The sequence below is a fragment of the Mauremys reevesii genome, linkage group 2 (genome assembly GCF_016161935.1).
Source record: "Mauremys reevesii isolate NIE-2019 linkage group 2, ASM1616193v1, whole genome shotgun sequence".
In the NCBI taxonomy this organism is placed as follows: domain Eukaryota; kingdom Metazoa; phylum Chordata; order Testudines; family Geoemydidae; genus Mauremys; species Mauremys reevesii.
The window spans coordinates 96947424-96958582 of NC_052624.1; positions in this window are offsets into that span (position 1 = coordinate 96947424).

The following is an 11159-nucleotide window of genomic DNA, read 5'->3' on the forward strand; positions in this document are numbered from 1 at the left end:
CTCTTTTAGCGTCTGAGCGACCACACGGGGCCGGGCTCCGGTGGGGTACACCTGGCTTCGGAACCTCTGCCGGTATGTCTCCGGGCTGACGTCTAGCGCGTCTAATATGGCGGCCTTTACTCGATCATAATGTCGGGCGTCCTCCGTAGGGAGTCCTCGGTACGCCGTCTGCGCCGCCCCGGTTAAATAGGGGGCGAGTAGCGTGGCCCACTGGTCCCGGGCCCAGCCGGCGACCAGGGCCACCCGCTCGAAGGTTACTAGAAAGGCCTCGGGGTCATCGTCCGGGCCCATCTTGGTTAAGCGGAGGGGGGCCGCCATCCGGGGTGGTCCTGACCCCTCGCCGGCGGGTCCCTCCGCGGGACGAGGGTGAGCGACTAGCAGCTGTTGCAGCTGGGCCCCCAGCTGTTGCAGCAACTGCTGCTGCTGTTCCAGCTGGGCTGTGTGCAGGCCTTGTTGCAGCTGGAGGTGGGCTGCATCCCTCTGTTGCTGGTCCTCCCGCTGGGTCGCCTGCTGCTGCTGCTGATGCTGCAGCTGGGCGGCCAGCTGCCGCTCCTGACTTTCCACGATCAGCTGGATTATGCGCTCCATCTCCATTTGGGTATTGGGGCCGACTTGGCAGTCGTTGGCCCCTCTTCTAGCCCTTTCTCACAGGGCTTAGGTTCACGGTCCCTGGTCAGGTGCCAATGTAATCGGTCGGTCGGGGCTCGACCCTCCAGCGGGCAGGAGGGGAGCCGCACCGACTCACTTCTGTTCGCCTGCTAGCTATTAGGAGTCACGGGGAACAACGTTAGATCGCCGGGCCCTCTGGTGCAGGGGCCGGCCAACAGCAGTTCAAATAGGCCCAGGCCCTCTGGAGCAGGGCAGGGCAACAGCAGTTCAATAAGCCCTGGCCCTCTGGAGCAGGGCAGGGCAACAGCAGTTCAATAAGCCCTGGCCCTCTGGAGCAGGGCGGGGCAACAGCAGTTCAATAAGCCCTGGCCCTCTGGAGCAGGGCAGAGCAACAGCAGTTCAATAAGCCCTGGCCCTCTGGAGCAGGGCGGGGCAACAGCAGTTCAATAAGCCCTGGCCCTCTGGGGCAGGGCAGGGCAATAGCAGTTCAATAAGCCCTGGCCCTCTGGAGCAGGGCGGGGCAACAGCAGTTCAATAAGCCCTGGCCCTCCGGGGCAGGGCAGGGCAATAGCAGTTCAATAAGCCCTGGCCCTCTGGAGCAGGGCAGAGCAACAGCAGTTCAATAAGCCCTGGCCCTCTGGGGCAGGGCAGGGCAATAGCAGTTCAATAAGCCCTGGCCCTCTGGAGCAGGGCGGGGCAACAGCAGTTCAATAAGCCCTGGCCCTCCGGGGCAGGGCAGGGCAACAGCAGTTCAATAAGCCCTGGCCCTCTGGAGCAGGGCGGGGCAATAGCAGTTCAATAAGCCCTGGCCCTCTGGAGCAGGGCGGGGCAATAGCAGTTCAATAAGCCCTGGCCCTTTGGAGCAGGGCGGGGCAACAGCAGTTCAATAAGCCCTGGCCCTTTGGGGCAGGGCAGGGCAACAGCAAGAGGCAGAGCTCAGGCCCTCTGGCAGGGCTGAGCAGCAGTTCAAGTCCATAAAACCCAAGCCCTCAGTCAGGGCGGGGCAGCAAAACAGCAGCTCTAGCTCAGACCCTCAGGCAGGGGCTGAGCAGCAACAGCCAAGTGCAAGCTGCTATGCCAGAGCGCTGGGTTGAGGGGGAAGACTGCCACCCGTGAGTGGGGTGGCAGGGGGGACACAGGCCCACCCACTCCACTGTGTCCCAGCCCGGGGCCCTAGCAGCGGCGTGGACCCGCTGCAGTCAGTGGGGATCCTGGCCGCAACACACTGACATGGGCACATCAGTGCCCTCAGCCGGACAAGAGTCGGCTACCCCCGGGCTACACTCCATCTCCCCCTCAAGGCCTACCTCGTCCGTCCCACCCGGTTCAGGCCAGTCGGTCTGCATCGGCTCCGGTGGAGGGCTTGGCGGCAGGTCCGGTAGCTCCTCTGGGAAGTTGGGCCAGGACTGCTCGGGCGGCTCCTCTGGGTAACAGCAGGGCCTAGGGGGCTCCTCCTCGTAGCGGGCGCTCGGCAATCCTGGGGGCTCCTCCCAGTACGGGCTCCGGGTAGGCTCCGCGGGCTCCTCTGGGTAGTGGGCGAGGGGAAGCTCCGGCCAGGCAGGGCAGTTACCTTGGGCCGAGGAGGGCTCCCAGCCGGGAGCTCCCGCAGGCACGTCTGCTCCCGGCGACGGCTGGGTGTTGACTGAGCTTGGGCATGCGCCTTTTCTACTTCCTGCCCCGCCCCTTGACTTCCGGGGGGCGGGGACTGGGGGCGGAAGTTCCGCCCACTGAGGTGTTGGCAGGGCAGCTCCCTCTGCCGGGCAGGAGGGGAGCCACACCGACTCACTACAGGGCCTTTGAGATGTGGTAAATACATTTTTGCCTACACCTCTAAAATGCCCTGTTCAGTGAAAGCTTTACTTATTCATTAAGCGTAGCAAAGTACAGCTCCTCTGCAATTTGCAGTCTTTCAGTTTCTAGCTTCATTGTTTCTCAACTAAAATACATTAAATCTAACAAAAACATGATTTTTTCTTAAAGTTCATGCTTGCCGGCTTTTACAATAAACCAGTTTTTTGAGTTACTTATGCACCAAGAAGAACTGACATTCTTAAGCATGATTTTTTTCCTGCTTACGTTATTTATAATAAGACACTCTGTTGTAAATTAACAGAGTGCTTCAGAGGTCATAGATAAGATGTGTTCCTGTAAACGTTGCAGGGTGAGCTGCCACCTATGTCCTTCCTCTGAGTGTACCACTTACTGTTAGGCCTCATGCCTTTACTTCTAGGAAGTCCAGGAAGATTGATTTGCTATTTAACTTGTAGCAATATCTCTTCACTATTGCACATGTGAAAGGGGCAAAAAAAAAAAAAAAAAAAAAGAATTATTGCTGCTCTGGATCATGGTTTCCAGGACAGAGTAAGAAGAATGAGTGGATTTTGTGGCCTATGAGAGAAGTTTCACTTGGATAGGTGTACGTATAGTAAAATTACCACTGTATTTGGTGGACTCTTCAGAGAATTCAGCGACTGAATGGGCTCAGAACTCCTCTTTCACTCCTTGGTCCAAATTGTGATCACTATTACAACAGAGTAAAACCAGTGCAACTAATTTGGTTTAAATTGAGTTATTGTGGCTTTAAATTAGCATAAAGATAAATCAGCAGGGGCAGAATTGGCCCTTCAAAAGCATACTGTTAGGGCAACATGAAGCAAGTTTGCACTGTCGCTGCCCCTGTTGTGCCTTACTCTGAAGAAAGAGATTGACAGCCTTGCAAATGCAATCTGCCACCTTTCATAAGCAATGAAGCCAGTTTAAAAAAAAAACAGTGAGTAGGGGACAGCATGCTATTTGTCACTCGTGGTGTTTTATAATTATGCGGTATTGCTTGTGGAAAACAGAGAAAGCTAGGTAATAACTTTGCACAAAGAGAACCTCCTGTAAGTAGGGCAGAATGTGGCCTTGCATGTTACAAACCCCAGTATATTGGTAAAATGCCTCAGCTATTTGTTAAGGTAATAATTGGAGATATACCAATCTCCTAGAACTGGAAGGTACCTTGAAAGGTCATTGAGTCCAGCCCCCTACCTTCACTAGCAGGACTGATTTTTGCCCCAAATTGCCCTCTCAAGAATTGAACTCCCTACCCTAGATTTAGTAAGCCAATGCTCAAACCACTGAGCTATTCTCCCCTATAAAGAGAAGGCCCTCTGGATATCTGTTCCTTTAAATATAGCAGGTTGCCACTGAATTTAAATTATGTTCAGTACTGTCTTTATTTCAGCACAATTCTTGATATCTTTGCAATATGAAACAAATGTTTAAATTAAGCAGTAGCACTTAGGTGAAAATCTGTTCAGGGATTTAGCACTCCAAAATGTATTGCAGAATATTTATTCTCATTATACCTCAAGATGGCCATCTCATCTTCCAACAGAATTTAGGATTGGATAAAGCTCTAGCAGTTTGAATTATAGAGCAGGAAAGCAATAAGTGAACAGCTTACAGTGGTGTTTCTGTGGGAATTTGGGGGAATTTTTGGCATCTCTTTCTCTAGGAGTACAGACTAGGAAGGGAACATAATGACCTGAGGAGGGAAAGAAGAGGTGAGGTGAAGATGTGGGATGTACATTATCCTTGAGTGGGTATCTGATGGAAGCTGCTTATGCATGATATGCCACTTGATAGAGCTCATGGCAGAGAATATCCAAGGATTAGAAATGCACCTGGGGACAAAGATGGAATTCAGATGGGGATTTCAAGGTATTATGCAGGAGAGGAGAGAGGTGGTGGCACTGACAACTCAAGATTTGAGGACAGCGGCTGAACAAAAGGACCTGAAGTTCAGACTGCCAGCAGAGGAGTGACCTTCAGAACAAAACAGAGAAAGAGACTGGCTAATGGAGGTGAAAGATTTAAGTAACACGTTTTCTGCACTGGGGAACAAGGAGGAGACACAGGCAGAAGATGGAGTAGCAGGGAAGAAAAGAAGGAAAGTCCATCCCTACAGAAGAAAAGACGATACAATGAAGATAGTCAGGGACTGGAGCCTGGATAATGTACAGGGGACTGTGAAAGAAAAACTGGAGAATAACTATCACCATACCAATATTTAAGAAAGCCGGGGTGGGGGGAGGGGAGAAGGGAGGTGAATCTGGGCAATTACAGACCCATTAGTCTGACCTCAGTAATATGAAAGACTTTAGCACAAACTGTGAAGGAAAGAATATTTGATGGAGATAAATGGAAAAGGAGCTGTAACACAACATAGATTTACCTAAGATAGATCATGCCAGAACAATCAGATTTCCTTCTCTGAGGAGGTAACGGATTTAGTTTGGTTAAGGGAAATGCAGTAGATGTAGTATACTTGGACTTCAGTAAAGCATTTTACATGGTACTATGTGGGAAATTATTAGTAAAATTAGAGATGCTGAGGATTAGTACAGGAATTGTAAAGTGAGTAAGGAACTGGCTAAAGGGAAGAAGGCAACAGGTTGTGCTGCAAACTTTTGTACTGGAGGGAAGCTACTTGTGAATTTCCTTGAGGATCAGTCTTGGGACCAAGCTTATTCAATATTTTTACTAATGAGCTTGGCACAAAAACTAGCATGCTAATTGTGACGTTATTGACATGAACTATGACCATATAGATCACTGTGGCAACCAACGTCCTATAGTTGCATCAAATCTTGTACAAAGGAGGTCAAGTAAGGTGTCTATGGAAAGGTTGTAATTTGCTGGTTATGATTATGCTGTCTGTATGTGTGTATCATTTTTGTATTCAAAGTTATGAATATTGGCTATGTACTTGTATCTCAATGTATTTGATTCTAAGAAGCCTCAGTGAAGCATTTGGTCAGTTTTTTGAGAAAGGACTGTTCTGTGTAAGTGCCCAATCAAGAAACACTTAACTGACAATGGACTTTGGGAGATGCCAATCCACATCTGAGCTTTCCTGGGAACGTTCAAACTAACATGTAAACAATGGCATCAGCCTTCAAAAGCTGAATCATTCATGGACATGTGACTTGCCCAGGTGGCTACAAACTCTTTTTGCTGTGATTTTGCGCAGAAGAACAAAGGGGTTTCTGCCCACAAGAGAGAGAATACAAAAGGCCCTTGAAGCCCCTCAATTTTGTCTTCAGTTGGCTCAAGAGATGGCCTCTTCATCCCAAAGAGATGCCTGAAAGAAACTGGGACAAAGGACTGTAACTATGAGGGTGTGAGTGATTGCTGGACTCAGGCCATAAGCTTTTGACCCAATGTTGGTCTGAAAAGGATTGGGCTCAGACTAGGAAAGAGTCTAGTCTGTGAAAGAAGCTTATTGGTACATATCTGAGGGCGAGATTTACCTGAATTCAGATTCCTACTGTATTAGGCTTAGACTTGTATGTTTTATTTTATTTTGCTTGGTAAATTACATTGTTCTGTCTGTTATTACTTGGAATCACTTAAATCCTACTTTTTATACTTAATAAAATCACTTTTGCTTATTAATTAACCCAGAGTAAGTAATTAATACCTGGGGGAGCAAACAGCTGTGCATATCTCTCTATCCATGTTCCAGAGGGCGTACAATTTATGAGTTTAACCTGTATAAGTGTAAGCAGAGTCAGGATGAGATCTACCCTGACATCTGGTGGTACATTATGAGGAGTGGGCAAAGGAATTTTAGGAATGTGCATTTGCATTGGAAAACCCACTCCACTTAGCATAACACACAGCAGCATGGGATGGTTATTTTCACACTGTGGAATCCCCAATTTCTTTGTTATTGGGGCAGGAAGGAAAAAAAGGGGCTGTTACCTTAATTATGTGAATGAGGAACTATGAGACTGCTTTATGACAGAAATGACTCAACCTACATTAAATAGTACTTGCTAGCCAAGGGACATGGGTTCCAAAACCCAGTGAAGAGAGAGAGGGTGGGGACTGGTGTGTGTACCTGATGGTATGGGCCCCTTTTGAGGGCCTGGAACACCAATTGCACTTCCTCCTCTCTCCACTGTTAAAGAGCAGAGCTAATTTTGAATCCTTTAGAAGTCTATCTAGAGGTTGCTGACCTGAATTCACATTGGGCCATGTGGCACTGGGGCTCTCCTACTACAAGTTGAAATCACTAAGAGCTGAAGTCACTAAAAGAACTAAGCTTACTGAACGGAAATCACTGAGTGCTGTGTTAAGTAGTGGGAGAGCCTGAAGATCTATCACCAAGCAGCTTGCAGAGTGGAGCAGTCTGCAGCACGTTGGAGCAGCCCATGGAACAGTGAGCAGTGTGGAGCGGTTTGTGGGACGGCTGACGTGGTTCACGGGTCTGCTGGAGGAGCAGCACAGCTGGTGGTGTGGAGCCAGTCGTGGTGAAGGCTGCAGCAGAACTCCACAGAGAAGTGGGGCAGTCGGCCCTGGCCCACGTAAGGTGTCCCTTAGCACCCTGTGTGTGCGACCCCTCCCCCCATTTCCACCTGGGGGGGGGAACTCTGCAGATAAACTTTTGAACTCTGGGGTGGCACTGACCAGAGACTGAGACTTTTGGGTTGTTGGACTTTGGGGTGATTGGACTTAAGACCCTAAGGACAGTGCCAAATGTACTTGGAGGGGGGTTTTGCTTCTGGTTTGTTCCTCCTTTATTAAAAGGATTTTGCTACACTCAGACTTCGTGCTTGCGAGTGGGGAAGTATTGCCTCCTGGAGGCGCCCGGGGGGGTGGTAGGTAATTGTCCCAGGTCACTGGGTGGGGGCTCGAGCCGGTTTTGCATTGCGTTATTGAAACGGAACCCCTGGATACTGAACCCGGCCCTTGTTGCTGCCAACTCAGAGGGGCAGAAGGGTTACATTTTTGGGGGCTCGTCCGGGATCCCTGGGTCAGTACCCCTCGCAAGCACCTGTTGAGTGTTCCACTGTATTGGGAAACAATTGTCTTTATATTTTGAGGGAATTACTGTTTGTATAATGGCTAATATGTCGGGTTTGTTGGGCCCCAGTCCTGCAGCTTCTAGCTCAGGGACGGCAGCTTCAGCCAATGATTGGGCACAAGCACTGGGGCATATATTGGAAAAGATTGTGTTGGCCTATGCTACGTCAAACTCTTGTCGTAAGTTAAGGTTATTTGCTGGGGAAGAAGAGTTTGAACCCTGGTTGGAGCATACCACTGAAATGCTGCGGGAGTGGGCCGTACCTGATGTAGAAAAGCGAAGGTGTCTAACAGAGAGCCTTAGTGGCCCAGCATTAGATGTACTTCGTACCCTGAAGCTCATTGACCCTGAGGTCAGTGTGAAGGACTGCCTGGAGGCCCTTGATAATACCTTTGGGAGCGTAGAGAGCCCTGAAGACAGTTACTGTAAATTCCTTGATTCCCGACAGGAAAGGGGTGAGAAAATTTCAGCCTATATACAGAGGCTGGAGAGACTGCTTCAGAGAGCTGTTATGAGGGGAGCAGTGACTGCTGAGCAGATGGATCAGACCAGACTGGCTCAAGTTGTAAGAGGGACTCAGTATCAGAACCCGATTCTACTTCATCTCCGACTAAGAGAACGGCAGGATCATCCCCCAAGTTACTCCCAGCTGATAAAGGAGGTCAGGGAAGAGGAAGAAAGGCAGGCTGCCAGCGAGTGTTGGGAAGCCCAAACATTGGAACCAGCCAGCACAACGCCACTGCAAATGGCCAGTGTACTGATGGTGAGCACCACAGAGGAACTTGCCCAACAAATGCAGGTCCTGACGGAACGGATAGCTGAGCTGCAAAGCACCATTGACCGAGCTAAGATTTCCAGGAATAAGGAGCCTCAGACTGTGACAATGGAGAAGTCAATATCTAGAGCCACTATTGCACCCTGGCGAAGGGGGAAAGGACAATTCTTTTGCTACCGGTGTGGTCAGGATGGGCACAGTGCTGCTAACTGCCATAAGGAAGAGAACCCCTCCATAGTATATGAAAAGCTGAGGATCAGTTGGGAGAGACCCAGTAGCTGTCAGAAGGTCTGGGAACGGAGACCACCTAGGCCTACAGGATTTGAAGATTCCCCCAGAAGAGACCGTCCAGCTGGGATCCCTGCAGGACTGATAGGGCCTCGAGCAGAGGTCATGGTGAGGATTGAAGGGGCGGAGTGTAAAGCCGTGCTTGACACTGGATCTCAAGTGACTATTATATTTCAGTCATTCTACCAACAGATGCTTAGGCACCTGCCTATACAGCCACTGACTGGCATTGGTCTGTGTGGCCTCAGCATGGATGAATACCCCTATCAGGGGTATGTCATAGTGCACCTTGAATTCCCAGAGGAGGTTGCTGGGGTAAGGGAAGAGGTAGACACAGCTGCCTTAATATGCCCTGACCCTAAAGGGACCTCTGATGTGTCTGTGCTGATAGGGACCAACTCCAGTCTCTTCAAGGTGCTTGCGGATTACTGCAGACGACGGGCTGGGGACCAGTACCTGAGTACCCTGATGATCCATACGCTTTGTGCTGAAGCCTATAGGAAGATTGAAAGTGCTAAAAAGGAGACATCTGAGCTACCAATTGGGGCACTGAAGTACATGGGCACAACCCCCTTAGTAGTACCTGCAAGGACAGAGCAAGAGGTGCTTGTCATGAGTACCAGGCTGAAAGGCAGTAAAGGGGCATTAGCAATGATAGAGCAGCCAGTTGAAGGAGAACTCCCGGAAGGAGTGCTGGTCCCCAGTGGAGTCATAACCCTACCTGCTGAAGCCCAGGAAAAGGTGACTATACTGATTGCTAATGAAACAAGTCGAGATGTTGTTGTGAAGCAAGGACAAAAGATAGCAGACCTCTTCGAGCCTGAATCAATTGTGAAACCCCAGTGCGAGACTCAAGTTCCAACAATAGACCCAGCAAAGTTTGACTTTGGAGATTCACCATTGTCGGAGGAGTGGAAAGATCGCCTGAGGAGGAAACTTTGTGAAAGGCCCAAGGTGTTCTCACTGCATGAGTGGGATGTGGGATGTGCAAAAGGAGTAGAGCACAACATCAGACTACATGACTCCCGACCTTTCAGAGAGAGATCTAGGAGGCTTGCTCTCTCCGAGATGGAAGATGTGCGACAACACCTTCAAGAGCTGGCTGCAAATGGCATCATTACAGAGTCCCGCAGCTCATACGCCTCACCCATTGTGGTGGTCCGTAAAAAGAATGGGAAAATCCGGATGTGTATTGACTACCGCACCTAAACCGCCCGTACTGTGGTTGACCAGTACACAATGCCTCGAGTCCAAGATGCTTTAGACTGTTTGCTGGGAAGCCAGTGGTTCTCTGTGTTGGATCTTCGGAGTGGATACTACCAGATCCCTCTGGGTGAAGAAGATAAGGAAAAGACAGCCTTCATCTGCCCATTAGGGTTTTATCAGTTCGAACGCATGCCCCAGGGGATTTCTGGAGCACCTGCCACATTTCAGCGTCTTATGGAGAAAGTTGTGGGAGACATGAATTTACTGCAAGTGTTAGTTTATTTGGATGACTTGATTGTGTTTGGAAGAACTTTGGAAGAGCATGAAGAAAGACTTCTTAAAGTGCTTGATAGGTTGGAGGATTATGGTTTGAAGCTTTCAATTGACAAATGCGAGTTCTGCAGGACCTCGGTGAAGTATGTGGGCCACATCATGTCCCAAGAGGGTGTGAGTACTGATCCTGATAAAATAGAAGCACTCACTACATGGCCACGTCCAAGCAACTACAGAGAACTCAAGACTTTCCTTGGGTTTAGTGGCTACTACCGTAGATTTGTGAAAAACTATGCTACAATTGTAAAACCCCTCAATGATCTTACCAGGGGATATCAGTCCAGCAAGAACAAATCTAAGACCAAGAATAAAGGGCCTTCTGTGCACAGACGCTATGGCCCCTTCGAACCCTTTGGGCCACGGTGGAATGAGAGATGTGAAAGGGCTTTTCGAGAAATCATTACTTGCCTAACTCATGCCCCTGTCCTAGTCTTTGCTGACCCAAGCAAGCCATTCATCCTGCATACTGATGCCAGTTTGGAGGGTCTGGGAGCAGTACTGTACCAGGAGGTGGAAGGCACGTAAACCTGTAGCCTTTGCCAGCCGAGGACTGTCTGATAGTGAAACACGCTATCCCACTCACAAGCTGGAGTTCTTGGCCTTGAAATGGGCCATCACTGAGAAATTTCGAGACTACTTGTATGGTGCTCAGTTCCAGGTGTGGACAGACAACAACCCACTGACTTATGTATTAACAAGTGCTAAACTGGATGCTACAGGGCAAAGATGGGTGGCCGCTTTGGCTAGCTATGACTTCAGCATTCAATACCGATCAGGAGAAGCAATGTAGATGCGGATGCATTGTCCAGGCGTCCACAAGCACCAGGAGTTGCTGTGATACCCACGGATGGAGTGAGAGCTATTTGCAGCGTGAGTCGCAGAGAGCCGGAGGCCCATGAGAGCCTTCATGGATGCGTTGCTGAAGCTCTGGGCCTGCCCCCTGAATGCGTGCCTTCTGCTTCGGTGAACTATATTGCTTTGGACCAATCTCCCTTGCCCGTGCTCAATGCGGCTGACTGGCAGGAAGCCCAGCTGCAAGATATTGACATTCGTGATACACTACTTGCCAAAAGGGAGGGGCGAGGCCCAGCT